At 37.7% G+C, this 20,568-nt stretch overlaps 1 long non-coding RNA gene across 2 annotated transcripts in view; it reads left to right on the top strand.

Moving 5' to 3' along the window:
* LOC119544847 overlaps nucleotides 1-15,964 on the top strand; it is a 125,312-nt gene extending 109,348 nt beyond the window's left edge. For both annotated transcript variants that reach the window (XR_005218936.1, XR_005218937.1), the window contains exon 3: nucleotides 15,061-15,964. This is a non-coding gene — a long non-coding RNA (uncharacterized LOC119544847). The remainder of the gene's footprint in view (nucleotides 1-15,060) is intronic.
* Nucleotides 15,965-20,568: the final 4,604 nt, after the last annotated feature.

The following is a 20,568-nucleotide window of genomic DNA, read 5'->3' as shown; positions in this document are numbered from 1 at the left end:
GTATTGGAATAGCTAGAACCCAGTAGACTTGATTCTTGAAGATGATTGTTTAACTATGTAGTTTACATGGTGTGACTGTGATGGTGAAAACCTGGTAGCTCACACTCCCTTTATCCAGTGTATGGACAAATGAGTAGAAAAATTAAATGAATAATAGGGTGGCATGAGGGGCTGGAATGCTTTGGGTGTTCTTTTTTACTTTTATTTTTATTCTTATTTCCATTCTTTTAAAGTAAGGAAAATGTTCAAAATTGATTGTGGTGATAAATGCACAACTATATGATCTTACTATGAACAGTTGGCTGTATACTGTGGACAACTATGGTAGGTGAATATATCTCAATAAAACTGAATTAAAAAAATAATTCTATGAATGAAAAATACATTGGTCCTTTTAATCAGTTATTTTTTTGATTCTGTGGAATATTTAAAAATATTACAAAATCAAGTCACTTTTAAAAAAATTCACAGGGATGTAATACTTTTTATTCCACATTTCACAACATTTTTCAAAGAATTAAAGCAACTGAGTACTATAATTGGATTATTTGCCATCTGTAAACTAAGAATCTATAAGTACTTTCAAATGTGAAACATCTATAGAACTTTTGGAGAAAGTGGCAAAATTCTTTGACATTTATTTTGTCTCTAACCCTTGAATGTGTTGCTCAAATACATTGCCTGACACAGGCATAATAATCTAATCCAACATGCTTTGTTTGACCTAGTGATCATCCCATCTTCTATAGTTATGTCAATTTCATGACACATCATGGGAAAGAACTTCAAGTCTTTCCTGCTGAGAAACTGACACTTTTTTTGCATAAAAATAATTCCCTACATAAGAGCTCTTATTTATTATATTAACAGAAAACAGAAAAAGGATTTGCATTTTGAGTGCTATGGAAAAAGATCCCAAAGCCATCAGTTGCTCTGAGCAACATATTGTACATGTTACCACATGACAATTGAGACACACTTATTTGTTAATTTCTGAAGTAGCAGCTCTTACCATTCTGGATAGAGCAACCCTTATTCCAAGAAGTTCATTTGAAACAGGTTAAGAGTGATATGCCTTATTATGACTACAGATCAGAACCATTTTCTGCTTCTTCTGGAAATACGCATGTGAACACACAGAGCTGCCACTAGCTGGTAACATGTCTTTATGCAAATTAGAAAAGGCACTCCCTCTTTGCAGACAAATTAGAAAGGGGTGTACAAACTACAATGGCACACAATGGCCCTGTGAACATATTTAAATGAGGTCTTGATGACTTGAAATATATGATATTTATTTAGAGACTATTATTAGTGTTAGTCAATTCCAAGAGGGTTAGAATATCATTATAGAAATCTAGGTTTCTATTTCCTTTATAATTGTTCATGGTTGATATTCATCTTAAGTGCTGCTGCTTAGGACAACCATGTACCTCCTGAGACACTAGCTCATTTATTTTGCTTTTGCTCCAGCTGATAGAAGTCAGAACTCTTGGTTGCAAGAGATGGAAACCCAATTAAGGTTGATAAGGGAACAGAGAGATTGATTGGTTCAGAAAGATTTCTCAACCTCAGCACTAATAACATTTTGGGTTGGATAATTCTTTGTTTTGGGGGACTATCCTGCATATTTTAGGATGCTTAGGAGCATCTACCCAGTGGATGCCAGTGGTACTCCCCCTGTTATTGCAACCAAAAATGTCTCCAGAGATTGCCAAATGTCCCTTGGAGAGCTAAATCACCCCCAGTTGAAAACCCCAGTTCAGATAACTAAAAAGTCTAGGTATGAAATAGTTTCAGACAGGATCACACTCAGACCCTATCAAGAGGGGCCCAGCACAGGCTTACACTCCACCAGCTCAACAGCTCTAAGAGTGTGGGGGGCGGGGGGAGTGGGAAGAGTACCTCTTTCTGCATATTTCCAGCAAAAGTCCCAGGTAGGTCTCTCACTCTCACAGACTATGTCTGCCGGGGCCAGAGGTTAAGGCAGCCCCACTTATAGTACAAGAAAAGGAAGTTTAACCAAAAGGCAAATGAAGTGCTTGTCCAGGAAAAGAGGGGAACGTAAAGAAGCTGGGCAGGCAAAAAAACAAACAGTGTCTACTCAGAATTAACATACTCCTTAAACAAATATTTTTTGAGCAATTTCTAGGTGTTGGGAATATAGTGATGAATAAGACAGACCTCAGTTCATTCTAGGCCTTTTGCATATTATTTTTAATTTGACTTTATTTTCTAATATGCACATGTACTGTTTTATCTTATCTATATATGTCATTAAGCTGTTGCAAATTATTTTCTGGAAACAGCTAGAGAACATAGATAAGTTATAAATACATGTTGAAGTAAAATTATTTCAGGAAAAAGATCAGTTCATATCAGAGATTCCCATCCTGTTCTATGCATTTCAAAGTCACTTTAGCTTCTTTGTTAACCAGAATAACCAGTTGCTAAGATATCTTCTTGTCTTCAGGTGGGTAACACAGAGCTGTGACAGCCTTGCTAACATCCTGTCTCACTCCTGTTCCTGTGACTGTGGGTTCATTCCCTGGAAAATCTAGTTAAGTTCTCTCTTTCCCCCTCCAACCTCACTAACAGCCTGAAAAATATCTAGTGAGGCTGATGTATTAGTTAACATTAGTTATGACTGCAAGTGACAGTAATATCAAAATGTCAGTGACTTAAATAAAATAGACTTTTAATTCTCTCTCAGCAAATGTCTAGAGTAGAGTGTCCAGTTCTGGAAGGCTGGTCACAATATCAGAGGCCCAGTTTCTTTCTGGCTTTCTGTCCTATAGTGCAAGTCTTCATTCACCCAAATTATATGATGGTCCAAGATGGCTGCCGAAACTCCAACCATTATTTTCCAACGGGCAGAAAGGAAGGAGGTGTGAAGAAGGCAATGGTCCCTTCCCTTAAGGGCATTTCCTGAAATCACCCACACCACTTCCACTAGTATCTCATTGACTTGAAATCATGCACCTAGGTGTATTTAGCTGCAAGGAGCTTCTTCTTACCAAAGAAGAAGAGTAGAACTGATGTTAGAGGACAACCAATAGTGTCTGCTCTGGTGGGCTCATTCCCTGGTGGACCCAGGTTTTATAAAGTTGACCCTATGTCCTAAGGTGATGAAACATCTGAGGCAGGGATGCTGTATCAACCCAGATTCCTTCAAAAAAAACAGAACCCCTCTAAGTATTATGGGAATAAAGGGGTTCATATAGGAATTAGGGATTGCAGGAATGTGGGAAGAGCTGCGAGAGTGGAGAACAATAGGGGAAGGAGATTCTGGGAAATGTGGCTTTTTGGGATTGAACTGATACTGAACTGACAACAGACAAGTATAAGAGGTTGGAGTACCATTTATCCCCAAATTTGCCACACTGAAAGTCTATCAGAGTCCTGGCACAGGCCAGCAATTAAGATGGATCATGTTATAATGAAAGATGTACCATATTATCATGACTTCTAATTTCCAGTCCTCCAGCACTCCCTGTTTCTTTCAAAATAAAAAAAGCTACCATATAGTGTGAAAATGCTCAATAACAGGCCAAATTCTGCTCCTTAAATCATTCTAAGTTCTTAGAACTCTGAGACTGTGCCAAACACTCTGCCAGCCATGTGACTTTGGGCAAATTCCTTAACTTCTTTAGATCTCAGCTCCACTTCTTTCATTTATAAAATTGGTAAAACTTCATTGCAGAATATGGGAAGATGAACATAGTATATGAAAGCACCATGCTGATGCTTAATACTCAGTAGAAGTTTGTTTCCCACCCATAATTCATTTTCATCAAAAGGATACTGCAAGAATAGAGGGCAGGGCAGGATGGTAGAGTGGTAAGGTGTAGAATTTAGTCACTCCTCTAGGGCAGTTGGTGAATAACAAGAAACTATATGAAACAGCCATTTTGGGGATTTCTGTGACTGGTCATGCATCGTACACCAGTCTAAAACGGGTGGAATGGCTGAGATCACAGTGAAGAACTATAAGTTTCCCCCAAAGGGGCTGGTGCACCACCTCCCCCCACCAGTCACGGCAGACTCTCTTAGAGCTGGTTCCCCAAGGGAGAAAGAAACAGTCTGTGCTGGGAGCAAGGAGGGAGGCTCAACCAGTCCCCAAGTGTGGAATTAATTAACAAATTCGGACTACTGAATAAAAGCTCTGAGCACAGGTAAACCAAGAGCAAGCATGAAAGGAACAGAGAGGAATCAGCCTGGCAGAGAAGAGGCAGGGCTAACAACAACAACAACAAAAAACCCAGAGACTTTTGGAGTTGGAGGTGTTCCGAATACTGGGAAAGGGCTGGGATCCAAGAAAAATGGGCACATAGAAATGGGTACCAATTTGGGGCCCCATGTGCAAACCCAGGGAGCTGGAGTCCAGCTCTGAAAAGAGTTTTTCTTCTTCTTCTTTTCTTTTCTTGCTCTCTGACTGTATCTTTTTACCTTTCAATAGCCCATCAGAGCTCCTGCTTCAGCATTGTCCCAGGCAAGGGCGGAATTAAAGTTGGCTGAGAGTAACTATTCAGGTGAAAGAGATAATAGCCTAAAGGGTATATCCTTAAATGGTCTATACAGGGACTGACAAAACTTGGGGGCTGGGGAAAGGCCTTTTTTAAAAAAAGTAACTATTCTAAGTAGCTCATTACAGAAAGCCTCAGATATTTACAATTGGCAGCTGGATCCACGCAAGAGGGGGAGCAAAAAGATAGGTCTGAGAGACAAAAAAATGAGTCTAGTGGGGGAGACAATTCCCAAAGGGCATAACTTCCCCAAGAAAAGGGTGGGTGGATCCCAGCTCAAGTGGCCACCCTCCTTCAAAGAACTCAGACCCCAGGGGCTGGAAAACAGAAACCAGCTTGAGTCAGCCATGCCCCTGGCAAGGACTAGGTCTGCAGAGAATTAAAGACACCTGTGACACCTTTTTACACTGGTGGGGAGGTGCAGACTGACAACCGCCACCTGCTGGACAGGAAAGGAAAAGCACAGAGACTAGAGGCTTCACAGGAGGGTCTGACAACACAAGGGGCCTCATTCTCAGGGAAACTTCATACCCTTCTCCTGAGACTTGGGCCTGTCTGGACTGGGAAAATATGATTGGGATCAACCATATCCGGGGAGAACCTCTCACAAAAAGGTTACATAGAGGCAGGGCAAGAAACAGAAAAACAAGGGGTGAAAAATTCTGATCAACTAAACAGAAGCTTTGTTAGAAGTCTAGGATAAGTTGAACAGAATGCCAAAAAAAAAAAAAAAAAAAAAAGAAAAGAAAAAACATTAACGAACAAGAAAACCCTAGTTAAAACAGTGAAAACAAGTTCCAGAATCAAGAAAATCAGATGCCTAGACAGCTAAAAATAATGAGCCATACTAGGAAACATGAAAATATGGACCAGGCAAAGGAACAAACTAACACTTCACTGAGATACAGGAATCGAAACAACTAATTAAAGATGTTCAAACAAACATGCTAAAACAATTCAAAAATCAAATCAGTAAGTTAAGGGAAGATATGGCAAAAGAGATGAAGGATATAAAGAAGACATTGGGTGAACATCAGGAAGAATTCAAAAGTTTGAAAAAACAAATGGAAGAACTTTTGGGAAAGAAAGGCACAATAGAAGAGATGAAAAACACAATGGAGCCATACAACAGTAGATTTGAGAGGCACAAGAAGGGACGAATGAACTAGAAGACAGAACATTTGAAATCATACACACAAAAGAACAGATAGGGAAAAGAATGGAAAAATATGAGCAGGGTTTTAGGGAATGGAATGACAACACGAAGTGCACAAATATACATCTTATGGGTGTCCCAGAAAGAGAAGAGAAGGGAAAAGGAGCAGGAAGAATACTAGAAGAAATAATCACTAAAAATTTCCCATCTTTTATGAAAGACATAAAATCACAGATTTAAGAAGTGCAGCATACCCCAAACAGAATAGATTCCAACAGACCTACTCCAAGACACTGATGAGATTATCCAATGTCAAAGACAAAGAGTGAATTCTGAAAGCAGTAAGAGAAAAGCAACTATCACATACAAGGGAAGCTTGTTAACATTATGTACAGATTTCTACACAGAACCATGGAGGGAAAAAGGCACTGACATGACACATGTAAGATACTGAAAGAGAAAAACTGCCAATCAAGAATTCTATATCCAACAAAACTGTCTTTCAAAAATGAGGGAGAGATTAAAATATTTTCAGACAAACAGACACTGAGAGTTTGTAAATAAGAGATCTATGCTACTAGAAATTCTAAACAGAGTGCTACAGGCTGATAGGAAAAGACAGGAGAGGGAGGTCTGGAGAAAAGTGTAGAAATGAAGACTATCAGAAAAGGTAAAAAGAGAGAGAGAAAAACAAGATATGACATATAAAATCTAAAAGACAAAATGGTAGAAGAAAGTATTGCCCTTACAGTAATAATACCAACTGCTAATGGGTTAAGCTCCCCAATAAAAAGACATAGACTGTCAGAATGGATTAAAAAAGGACCCTCTATATGCTGTCTACAAGAATCTCACTTTAGACAAAAGGACAAAAATAGGTTGAAAGTGAAACACTGAATAAAGATATTTCACACAAATAACCAGAAAAAAATGGGAATAGCTATAGTAACAACAAATTAGACTTCAAATGTAAAGCAATTAAAAGAGACAAAGAAAATGACACTATATATTAATAAAAGGGCCAATTCATCAAGAAAACATAACAATCATAAATATTTATACACTGAGCCAGAGTGCCCCACAACACGTGAGGTAAACACTGACATCACTGAAGAGAGAAGTAGATACCTCTAAAATTATAGTTGGAGACTCTAAAACACTGCTTTCATCAATAAATAGAACATGTGGACACAGGATCAACAAGGAAACAGAGATGTTGAATTGTAAGATAAAAGAACTAGACATAACATATATTTATAGAACACTGTTCCCCACAACAGCAGGATACATATATTTTTAAGTGCTCATGTATCATTCTCTAGGAGAGACCACATGTTGTGTCACAAAGCAAGTCTCAGCAGATTTAAAAATACTCATATTACACAAAACACTTTCTCATATCATAATGGAATGAAGTTGGAAATCCATAACATGCAGAACATTGGAAAATTCACAAATATATGGAGGCTAAAAAACACTCACTTAGACAACCAGTGGGTAAAGGAAGAAATTAGAAGAGAAATTAGTAAATTCCTTGAGGCAAATGACAATGAAAACAGAACATATCAAAACTTATGGGATGCAGCAATGGTGGTGCTGAGAAAGAAATTTACTGCCCTAAACACCTATATTAAGAAAGAAGAAATAGCAAAAATTGAGGAATTAACTATTCACCTGGAAAAACTAGAGATACAACAGCAAACAAACCCCAAGTAACAGAAAGAAAGAAATAACAAAGATTAGAGCAGAAATAAATGAAATTAAGGATAGGAAAACAATAGAATCAACAAAACCAGAAGTTGTTTCTTTGAGAATATTAATAAAATTGATATACCCTAAGCTAGGCTAACAAAAAAAGAAAGAAAAGAAAGTGGATGCAAATAAATACAATGAGAAATGGGAAAGGGGATATAACTACTGACCCCAGAGAAATAAAAGAGATAATGAGAGGATACTACAAACAACTATATGCTAATAAAGTAGACAACTTAGATGAAATGGACGACTTCCTAGAAAAGCATGTACAACCAGCATTGACTCGAGAAGAAATAGACCCCCTCAACAAATCAATCACAAGTAACGAGATTGAGTCAGTCACCAAAAAGCTCCCCAAACAGAAAAAGCCCAGGATCAGATGGCTTCACATGTAAATTCTACAGAGCATTCAAGAAAGAATTAGTGCCAATCCTGCTCAAACTCTTCAAAAAAATTGAAGAGGTGGGAAAGCTACCTAACTCATTCTATGAAGCCAACAACACCCGAATTCCAAAGTCAAAGATACTACAAAAAAAGAAAATTATAGACTAATCTCTTTAATGAATATAGATGCAAAAATTCTCAAAAAAATACTCGCAAATCACATCCAGCTGCACACTAAAAGAATTATACACCATGACCAACTGGAATTTATTCCAGGTAAGCAATACTGGTTCAACACAAGAAAATCAATAAATGTAATAAACCACATCAATAAATCAAAGTGGAAGACCCACATGATCATCTCGATCAATACGGAAAAGGCATTAGAAAAAATTCAACAATTTTTCTTGATGAAAACACTTCAAAGGACAGGAATAGAATGGAACTTTCCCAATATGATAAAGGCAATATATGTAAAACTCACAGCTATGCAATGGGGAAAGCTGAAAGCTTTCCCTCTAAGATCAGGAACAAGAGAGGGCTGCCAACTGTAACAACTGTTATTCAACATTGTGCTGGAAATTCTAGCTAGAGCAATTAGGTAAGAAAAAGAAATAAAAGGCATCTAAATTGGAGAGTAAGAAGTAAAGCTTCTACTGTTTGTGATGACATGATTCTGTATGTGGAAAATCCAGAAAAATCTACAGCAAAACTACCAGAGCTAATCAATGAATACAGCAAAGTGGCAGGCTGCAAGATCAACATGCAAAAACCAGTAGTGTTCCCAAACACAACTAATGAACAACAGGAGGAGGAAATCAAGAAAAAAAATCCATTTACAATAGCAACAAAAAGAATCAAGTATTTAGGAATAAACTTAACCATGGTCACAAGAGACCTATACCCTGAAAACTACAAGAAATTATTAATAGAATTCAAAGAAGACCTAAAAAGAACGGAAGAACATACCATGTTCATGGATTGGAAGACTAAATATAGTTAAGATGTCAATTCTACCTAAACTGATTAATAGGTTCAATGCAATACCTATTAAAAGCCCAACAACTTACTTTGCAGAAAGAGAAAAACCAATAAACCTTATTTATTTGGAAGGACAGTGTACCCTAAACAGCCAAAAATATTTTGAGAAAGAAGAATGAAGTGGGAAGTCTCACACTACCCAACTTTAAAGCATACTACAAAGCTACAGTAATCAAAAGAGCATGCTACTGGCCCAAAGATAGAAATACCGACCAACGGAATCAAATTGAATGTTCAGTAATGCACCCTCTCATCTACAGACAATTGATTTTTGATAAAGCAGCCAAGCCAAAGCAACTGGGACAGAGCAGCCTCTTCAATAAATAGTGTTTGGAGAACTGCATATCCATATCCAAAAGAATGAAAGAGTATTCCTATCTCATACCTTATACAAAAAATAGTTCAAAGACCTAAACATTAGCACTGAGACCATAAGACTTTTAGAAGAAAATGTAGGGAAATATCTTAAAGATCTTGTGATCAGTCATGGTTTCCTAGAACTTACACCCAAAGCATGAGCAATCAAAGAAGAAATAGATAAATGGGATTACCTCAAAATTAAACACTTTTGTACAACAAAGTACTTTGTCAGAAAAGTTAAAAGTCAGCCTACGCAATGGGAGACAACATATGGAAACCCTATATCAGATAAGCGTTTAATATTCAGAGTATGTAAAGAAATCCTACAACTCAACAATAGAAAGACAAACAACCCAATTAGAAAATGGGCAAAAGACATGGACAGACACTTTTCTGAAGAGAAAATACAAATGGCGCAAAAACATATGAAAAGATGCTCAATTTCAATGGCTATTAGGGAAATGCAAATCAAAACCACAATGAGATATCATCTCACACCTACCAGAATGGCCACTATCAAACAAAACAAAACAGAAACAAAAACAAAACAGAAAATTACAAGTGCTGGAGAGGATGTGTAAAAAGAGGGACACTTATTCACTGTTGGTGGGAAGGTAGAATGGTGCAGCCACTCTGCAAGGCAGTGTGGTGGTTCCTCAAGAAGCTAAGTATGGAATTGCCATATGATCCAGCAATTCCAATACTAGGTAGACACTCAGAAGAACTGAAAGCATAGACATGAACAGACATTTGTAAACCAATGTTCATAGCGGCATTATTCACGATTGCCAAGAGATGGAAACAGCCCAAATGTCCATCAGTGGATGAGTGGATAAGCAAACTGTGGTACATACACATGATGGAATATTACTTAGCTTTAGGACAGAACAAAGTCACAGAATGTGTAACAATGTGGATAAACATTGAGGATGTTATGTTGAGCAAAGTTAGCTAGAAATAAAAGGACAAATACTGTATGGTCTCATTAATATAAACCAACATTAAGGAGCAAATTTTGAGAGTTAAAGCTGTGATCACAGGTTATCAGGTGATAGAAAGAGGGTAGAGATCGGGCATTTGATGCTGAAGGAATGTAGAAGGATTGATTGCATAGATCCAGAAATGGATCGCGTAATATTGTGTAATGGTAGCATAATATTGTAAGTACACTGAACGAAGATGTCTATGAGTAAAGATGAAAGAGGGGGGCTAGGGGAGTGTATGACACCATAAGAAAGGACAGATGATAAAGACTGGACTGTAAAACTTAGTGAACCTGAGGGTGGTCAATGATGGTGACTAAATGTACAAACATAAATTGTTTTTACATATGGGACAACAAGTGAATATCAACTTTGTAAGGTGTTGAAAAGGGATGGTATTGGGGAAAAACATAATCAATGCAACCTGGAGTCTATGGTTAACAGTAATATTGTAATATGCTTCCATTAAATGTAACAAAGACAACATAACCAAAGCTAAATGTCTAAGAGAGGGGTATATAAGGGAGGGGTATGGGATTCTTGGTTGTAGTGCTGTTGTCTGCCCTTATGATTATAATTTATTGTATTGTATTATATTGTATTTTTTATCTTTTGAACTATTCTTTTTTTTAAATTTTTTTTCTGGAGTACTGAATATGTTCAATGCTGATTGTGGTGATGAATGCATAACTATATGATGCTAATGTGAACAATTGATTGTATACCATGGATGACTGTATGGTATATGAATACATCTCTGTAATATTGCAGGGAAAAATATAAACAGAGGGATATAAGTGCTGGAGAAAACGTGGGGAGAGGGAAGTACCTACTCACTGTTGGTGTGGAAGTGGAATGATGTAGCCTACTTGAGGATAGTGTAGTGGTTCCACAAGAAGCTAAGCAGTGGGTGCCAGAAGGTCCTGCAACCTCTTTATGGGGTATATACTTGGAAGATCTGAGAACAGGGACCCGAATGGACATTTGCATACTGGTGTTTATGGTGGGAGTATTTATGGTTTGCAATGGAGATGGCCTAAGGGTTGATCGACTGATGAACAAAATGGGGAACTGTGGTGTATGCATACAATAGAATATTGAGCAGTGGCAAGAAGGAATGATGCTGTGAGAAATGCAACTAGACAAATGGATCTTGAGGACAGTATTTTGAGTGAAGTACACCAGAAATGAAAAGACAAATATTATTAATGCTTCACTAATGTGGACTAACTATAATGTGTAACTCAGAATTGAATCTGAGAGCACAGGTTATCAGGGCAGTGCTTATTGTAAATGTCCCTAAATTGTAAGCTCTTACAGCAGCCACATCTGTTCCTGAGTTGTAGTGGTTATCTCTAAATTCTGAGATGCTGAGCTCTTTGTGTACAACCTGGTCAGTCTCTGGAACGTTGGGTATCTGTGTGACTCTTGGAACTCAGAGCTAGAGCTCAGCAGCTATGAATGTTGGTATTGCCTCACACAGCAACTTAAAAAAAAAAAAACTGAAAAAGAGTGCAGGCTTCATTTAGACATATGAATGAAGTGGATCTGGTTAGGAGCAAGGCAAATCAGGCCAAAGGGTAAAGGATGTTATTGACTGTGCTTTAAAACCTCAACTTCTGTGTGAGTCCAAGGGATGAGATGTTTATTTGGTGCAGGATCTATATTTTCTGAAGCATGCCAAATAATTTAACTTGTACAGTTTATTCAAATACCATAATTACATGGAACTTTGAATAGGAAGTGAGATCTGGTAGGTTTGTACAGGTTGGTGTGAAATCCCAATATATCCCAAAGTAATTTGGGCAGACAATAAAAATGTGTTTGCAGGGCCCACCTGAGAAACTGGGGAAAAATGCAAATATGCTGGACTTCCCCACCTGGGTTATTACTGATATTCTCACCAACATTGAAGACTAACAATTTAGTAGGCCGAGCCCTTGATCTTGAGGCTTGCCCTTATGAAGCTTGTTCCTGCAATGGAGAGGCTAAGCCTGCTTATAATTGTGCCTCATAGTCTCCCCGAGAACCTCTGTGGTTGCTCAGATGTGGCTTCTCTCTGTCTCTAAGCCCACTCGGCAGGTAAACTCACACGACTCCCAAGGGTTTAAATCTCTCTGGCAAGGCGGGACATGACTCCTGGGGATGAGCCTGGACCCAGCATCGTGGGATTGAGAAAATCTTCGTGATAAAAGAGGGAAGCAAAATAAAGTTTCAGTGGCTGACAGATTTCAAATGGAGTAGAGAAGTCATTCTAGAAGGCATTCTTACGTGCTATATAGACATCCCTTTTTAGTTTTTTGGGTATTGGAATAGCTAGAAGGAAATACCTGAAACTGTGGAAATGCAACCCAGTAGCCTTGATTCTTAAAGATGATTGCATAGCTATGTAGCTTACATAGTGTGACTGTGATTGTGAAAACCTGGTGGCTCACACTCCCTTTATCCAGTGTGTTGACAGATGAATAGAAAAATGGGGACAAAAACAAAATAAAAAATAGGGTGGGATAGGGGGATGGAATGCTTTGGATGCTCTCTTTTACTTTTATTTTTATTCTTATTTTTATTCTTTTTGGAGTATAGAAAATGTTCAAAGATTGATCGGGGTGATGAATGCACAACTATATGATGGTACTATGAACAGTTGGTTGTACACTGTGGATGATTGTATGGTATGTGAATATATCTCAATAAAACTGAATTTAAAATAAAGGAAAAAGAAAGGATACTGCAGTCAGTACACCATGATAATCAACCCAATACCAGGAATATACTTCATTCTGGGTTAATACCAAATTAGTTTCTTATACTGAGTAATACATTTTGTTTAAGAAATATTTTTTAATATAATACTTTTGATTCCTGAGACCAACTCCTTTATGTGAGCATGTGGTCCTTTTCATGCAGAAGAGGCTGACTAACCATCTAGCAGGGATGTGGTTGTAAAAATTCTTGTGCTAGGCTGTTGGCAAGAGCCGGTGAATTTAAACAAACAAACAAACAAAAAACAGCTTTAAATTCTGAGACGCAAGTGATCTTTCTTCCTGTTTGTGTGTTTTCATTTTATCTTACTTTTATCCAAAGATAATTTCAAGTTACTTAGTTTTAGATGTTGTTTTTCACTTTTTCCTTTTTTTTTAGTTTTTTGTTTTGTTTTGTTTTTGGTGGGGTTTGTGCTGGCAGAAGTTGCAAGTAAGAGTATGAAAAAAACATTAAATAATAGAATGAGATTTTCTTGGGTGGGCCATCCCCATCCATTTGCCTCCAGGGCTGGATATTCGTACCTCCTCACAGGTGAAGTGAAGGAGATAAAGGGACTCTGGTAGACTGGTAGCTTGTGCTTAGACAATTAGGGGCCGCCCCACCAGCACCCAGTTCTGGTTGATTGCTGCCATGCAAGAATGTATACTTAGAGCGTCTGTTGAAACTAATATAACTTTTTTTTTTTTTTTTTTTTTTTTTTCAAATACTGTGCCTGTGAGTCATGTCCAGACTATAGGTCACCAGTTTTGAATCTATGATTTTTAAACTTAACCCAGCAAATTGAGTTCAATGCTAAAATGTGCGTAAATGTTACTTTACTCCACTTTAAAAATGTGTCTCAAATTATTGCCCAAATTTTGGGAAGATAAATCAGTCTCTCAGGTTTTATCAGATATTTTTCCTTTAGAAATTTGTAAAACAATGTGATTTCCAAAATGCAATCAAACAGGAGGGAAAAATAGGATTGCCGTTGGCAACTGCACCCTAATGACAAGAGAGTTCTGAGGGGTGAAATGAGGCTGCCCATTGCCAGCAAGCTGGCTTCAGGGTCCTGTGCCTATGGCTGTCCCTGCACATGGAGATTCGGCTGATCCCAATGCATATTTATGGGTGTGGCTCCTGCTGCTATTCCTAACAGGTGTGGCTCTTCACTGGGAACTGGGTAATGAAAAAATATGTTTGTAATTTAATCATGTTTTATAACCTATTAAATGTAATGTCCCATGCCTCATAAATCAGGGGGTGTTCTTTTGGTGTTGGTTCTTGCTGTTGGTCTAAGTGCATATTTGCTATGCTGTTCATGCTGTTTTCTCTAGCTAAGATGGACTATTGCAGTTACCATGTGTCCTGGTTTGCAAAGGTGCCGTTATGCAAAACACCAGAAATGGATTGGCTTTTATAAAGGGGATTTCTTAGGTCACAAATTTACAGTTCTAAGGCCATAAAAATGTCCAAACTAATGCATCAACACGAGGATACTGTCATTGAAGAAAGGTCGATGGTGTCTGGAACACCTCTGTCATCTGGGAAGGCATGTGGCTGGTGTCTGCTTGTCCTTTGCTCCTGGGTTCTGGTTTCAAAATGGCTGTCTCCAAAACGTCCCTGGGCTTTGTCTCACTTAGCTTCTCTCAGGTCTCTGCTTGGTTCTCCTGGGATATTTCTCTCTAAGCATCTGGGTCCTCTATTAACTTCTCTGGGGCAAACTCTGGGTTTCATCTCTTAGCCTCTCCAAACGTCCTTCTGTCTGCATCTCCCAGTGTCTCCAAGCATCTGGGTCTGTGTGGGCTCTTAGTTCTCTTAAGGACTCCAGTGATCTAATCCTGAATGGATGGAGTCACACCTCCATGGAAATAATCTAATAAAAAGGTCTCACCTATAGTTGGGTGGGTCACATCTCCATGGAAACAACCTAATCAAAAGATCCCACCCAATAATAAGTCTGCCCCCACAAGATTGCACTAAAGAACATAGTCCTTCCTGGGGTACATAACAGTTTCAATCTGGCACAGCATCCACCACCCAAATCTCCCTGTAAGAATGCACTGGGATTGCATGGGGAAGTCTCTAACTAGATTTTGTATTTCATTCACAGGTTTTGGAATCTTTTGCCTTGAGTGCATGACCATCCAGAAACCAGAGTCAGACAAGCCTTATTCGCCTGATGAGATCCATTGACTAAAAATTCTTCTTTGCTGTGGTCACTTCTCTGAATACTAATCCTAGGATGGAAACCTAGAAATCAATCATTGTAACACCATCAGATGCTGGTTCATTCTGTTCTGGAATGTACATAGGCACAGCAAGCATCCCATGGCTCCAACTATGAGAAAATACTTAGAAACACAAGGAAAACGTAACTTTCAAGTCTGTCTTTTATTTCTCTTTCAAGACTTTGATTGCCAATAGGACAAGAGCTTTCTTGATTCAGTTAATTAGAAACTGATTTTATGGAATGTTAGATCCTCAGAACTCCTAAAACTGTTAGATGAAGGTTGGTGCCAGTAGGTTTTGCTTCACACAAAATAACTATTCTCTCAGTAAGAAAGTTTTTATTTGATATATTTTTAAATGATTTATTTTCAAAGCTATCCAAAGAATAGCACAAGAACTCTTGGACCAAGAAAAGTTATGCCATCTTCTGAAAATTCAAAATTATATGTTTGTCATGAGATTTGCTTTCAATTTTCAGTTCCCTTATAGGTCATTCTGAACTTATGATTCAGGTTTGCTTTTGCCTAACTTATCACTTTTAAAAATAACACTTCTCTCCATGAACTATTTAGTTTGGAATGGCTAGTAAAAATGGAAAAGGCTTTAGGAAAATTTGAATAAAGATTTCCTTTAAAGAGATTTAAGACTTCACATTTTAGATTAACTCAACATATAACTGGATTCAATAGTCTTCCTGTTGCTAAGTGGTCAGCTTTGCAATCAGAAAAACAGGTAAAAATCCTGAGTCTACCACTAACTAGCTGTATGCATAGGCAAGATAACTAAGCTCCCAGCATCTCAGTTGCCCCATCTAAAATGAAAAAAAAAAAAACAAAAAAAAAACAAAAAAAAAACAAAAAAAAAACAGTAAGTGTTGCTGCTGCTGATTACACTGTATTTCTGATGCTGGGCAATTACGGTACTCCTTACCCCATCCTTTCTGGGCAAAGACATTTTGATGAAACAAAAATGTCTGTGGCCTGAGTGTTAGTTTAAACTCATTTAGAAACAAAATGCATTGAGAAGGCACAGGATTCCTTTGGAAAATGAACCTCAGGCTTTGCACTATATTAGGACAACACTCTAGGAGATGCAGAATGAGGGAAAGGTAAGTTCTGGGGTTCTTTTAAACCTCAATCTCTATTGAGAACAATAGGCAATTGTGGTGGTATTTGGTGTGCTTGAGATGTGGCTTCTCTTCCTTCAGTGATCTAGCTGAGGCTAGCAAATGACACTCAGATGATAGCAATTTGGGGTCAGATTTGAACTGATGACTCAGGGGACAAGTGTTCTGTGTCCCACTAGTTCCTTTAGTCAGCTCCTGAGTCACAACTGTAGTTTCTTAAATATAGGGAACTTGCGTCATGGGAGCCATTTTAAATGAGTAAAACATAGTGTTCCATACAGAAAATTCTATATTAGCTAACAAAGGAGTTTTCTGGTTGGTCAAAGTAATTGTGACCATTACCAATTTTAAAAGAAATAGGATACAGCCAAAATATTATCACTAAAATGAGACTAGACACCATTCAGTTATGCTTAGATTTGAAAGACCTCTCAGGATCTTGCAGGACCAAACTGATGTCTATGAATTATCTTACAGATTTGTAGACTTATCAGGGAAGAAGACTATCTGGGTGATGGATGACCAGATAAATGAACGTTTACTAAATTTTAGAGTTTGGGATATACAGTCCTAACTAACAAACAACAACAATATATTAGTTATAAACAAACCCAAAAAAGGCTGGGCATAAGTCCTCACAATAGGGAACTACCTATAAATGGTCAAACTGAGACGAAAGAACTTTGTGTGTAATTCTTTCATCCTATCAAAGAGCCGGTTCTTATTATGTGACAGGTACCCAGCTAGGTACTTTTTAAAGGTTTCTCATTTAACCTTCAGGACAACCATAGGAAGTGGCTATCATTATAGCCAGACCAGTGAGACTCGAATATTGGCAGTGTTGAGCATATGGTAGGCAACGAACAGCAATGCACATGTGCAGGCCAAAAGTAAGCTCTCCCTTCCCTGAAATTCCCTCCTTCTCAGAAAAATAAGTAATGCTTTATCAGGACAGCTAGTTCTGCAATAAGGGTGATAGTTTGAAATGTGTTAATGTGCTTTTACTTTTCTCCTTTCCCAACTAACATGATGTTTTTCCTTCTTGGCCTGATCCTTTGTCTTAAGAGAGAACTTTTAGATTCTTTTATCTCATACTTTGGCAAATCAGTGAATGAAATTAGTGTTCTCTAGCATAGAGAACACTATGCTGCTCTTCTATGGAGAGGTGATATGATAAGAGAGAAAAGAAAGCCTATACCTCTCCCACAAGGTGCAAAAGAGAAGAGAGAGAAAATAAAAAGCAGTCAAATATATGTTCTGATTTCCTTTCTCTCTACTTTGGTCTTACTGGACTGGTGTCATGTTAGATAGGTAGAAAGGACACATAACCCTCCACCCGCACACGGGGCTCTGGAAGGAGGAAGGCTGGGGAAATTTCCATCCTAGGAAGAGGATAGACAGGGGAGGTCAGACAGGCTCCTTGGAGTTCCTTTTGGCATGGGTGCTGAGAACTGACTGGTCTGCTGTGAAGAGGCCATGGTCTGGTTAGGCAACTAGTGAAGGGACTACTAAGTTTGGGGAGCCAGACGAGAGACATGGAGACTTAAGGTCCGCATCCAGAGAGTACTGCTGAAGCTGTCTCAGTGAAGATGGCCTGTGAGTAAACAAATGATCACAAGCTCACAAAACACAAATTGGAGCACTGGAGGCCAGGAGGGCAGACAGAAACCAGCTGGACAGCACTCTTCTCATCCTTGAGAGAAGCAAAGGAAGAGAGAGGCTATCTGATTGACCAAGCATTTTAATCCAGTGTAAGGGACTGTTGATGTGGTTGTAAAGTCCTAAGTATTCAACTTGAAGATAACATAGTTTACCTTCACTAATGCTGCTGATACACCAGAGACCTTGAGGTGACAAAATTGAGCTTCACCCAGCTAGTTAGAGGCTGAGCTAGGATTTACACTCGTGACACCAACTTCATTTTTGGCAGTCTCTACAAAAGCAAAAGCAATTACTAAATCAAAAGAGAGGAAGTCTCAAAATCAGACAGTACAAAGATTAGAAACATGCCAAATGCGATAGGATAGAACCACTTAATCACAGCAATGACAATTCTCCCATCCTGAATCTGTATCTGAAGAGGATGCAGTGCTATCTATCCAAGATCAACAAGGAGAAGACTAATATAAACCGTTTTACATCTAGTGGGAGAACATTCATTAAATAAACTGCATTTACTGACTCCTGCATAAAAAACTCTGGGCTAGGGGTTAAAAACACAGTGATAAATAAGACACACAACCTTCTGCCTTCAGGAAATCCGCATTTGTTTGTTTGTTTTTTTTTCCAATTTTATGAACAACTTTTAAATTATTAGTCAATGCTGTATGTTTGGAATATTTTACCTATTTATATGGGAGCATGCAGTTTCACTTGTTCCCAATTAGTTTCAAAGTAGTTATCTTTCTAACATATGTTCTTCAGAATAAGAACAATATGTGATACGATCATAAACTAAAGTGTATAGGGTAAAAAAGAAATGGAAAGAAAGTTTCATAAAAATAAATGAGTGCTGCCAGCAAATCATATATTACTTGGCTCCATCCTGATGGAAGTGCTGGAAGCTGATTACTTGATATAGTCCAGACTTTAAATAATCTCATAAAAGAGTCCAGTACACAAACTATTTATTCCTTTATTGAGGCAAATTAAACTTTTATTTTATAAAATAGGTAAGAATTCTGAAGAAAAAATTTGAAGGGTATAGCAATTGAGAAAAGTCAACACATATAAAGTATCATAATAATTTTTCCTTTCCAATGGAAGAGAGTCTGAGATAATTTCACGAGTTATTCATGAAAATGGGGCATAGACCTCTGTGGCCCATTAAACCCTTGAGATCACTTCAACACTATTTTGCAATGAGTCATAAACACCATCCAAATTCAGCTTGTGAAACAAACTGTAATGGGAACACTAGTCCACTCTAATGCTAGCAATACTTCTATAAACAATAGCTGAACTGATCTGGATCTGGAACTGGAAAAAAGCCATGGGTGGGGCACCCAGCAATAGGTTTTACAAGATGCCACATTTTATTGGAAACTTGGTGATAAAAGTATATAAAATTTTAATCTTCAACTTTTCTTTAAATAGGTGATAAACCAAATAGGGAAGTGATATGAAAATATATTTTTAAGTGTCAGGAGAACACTGAATTTTAAGTTTGTCAGTTCTTCAGAACGTATTTTAAAACTGAAAATGAACAAGAGCTTAACAGATTTCTGATCATTTGCCTATCCTTCTTCAGTACAGAGTTTCTTGCTAAGTTCACTACTGTGCCATGTACAACAAGATGATTCTTTCAGCATTCTGTTTTGCAACTTCTATATATGTTTCTGTGATTCCTAATAATCAGATATTTTTATCCTTAGTTTTTTATTGTTATATCACTAATTTTAGTTAATAGTTATGTTTGGGGTAAGCAGTTACTCATCAGATGAGGAAAGGATTGAGACAAACATTTAAGAAGTTTTATTTATTAATATTTCTATTTATGAGTTATTATTAAATAATGAGTTATTTATCATTAAACATTTAATTGTCAATAAGCATTTAATAAAGGTTTTATCATGTTGTTATGACCCAGAAAGGACTGCTTTGGAGTGATCTCAGCTACAGTAAGCATTCTCTCTCTCTCCCTGGCTCTACTTAATCTTCCTTCTCCTCAATGGTCTGCTAATTTCAAAACAGTATATTTTATGTTATTTTCATTCATCAAATCTCAGGGGATTAGACAATATCTCCCCCCTTTCTTTTCATTCTTGGTTTTAATGCATGAGAATTGCATGCCCATCATACGAGGTGCTAAGTAAAGTTTTCCTTCCTGAGAAGGCCCTGACTATACAAGCTTGAGAAAACAATCTACTTGAGAAGTTAACAGGGAAGTCAAGTGTACTATTCCAATCATGTTTTCAATGGGAAATGTGAGAAAGGATGAGCGACTGTGTCATGACACTATGGACACTTTTCCTTTTTCTCCCGGCCACAGAGATTTCTGGAGCCATGGCAAAGAAGTCTGAAATTTTATTGAGAATAATTTGTGTCTGAAAATAACAAGTATGTAAAAATTTCATAAAACTGACTAAAAAATCTCCATTGACTGAATGTTTCAAACATTTAATGCTTTGCAGAGGAACTCTAATTCAGACACTGAGGAAGGGAGATTAAAAGCGCACATTTGACAGGAAATTCAAATGGTCATACCACTAATGACGAATCCATTCTCATAGGGTCAGAAGCTTCCAGGTGGCCTTTAATGCA

This window comes from Choloepus didactylus, chromosome 9, assembly GCF_015220235.1.
Source record: "Choloepus didactylus isolate mChoDid1 chromosome 9, mChoDid1.pri, whole genome shotgun sequence".
Lineage (NCBI taxonomy): Eukaryota > Metazoa > Chordata > Mammalia > Pilosa > Megalonychidae > Choloepus > Choloepus didactylus.
The sequence above is the reverse complement of the archived record's forward strand: the minus strand, read 5'-3'. Positions and strand labels throughout refer to the sequence as shown.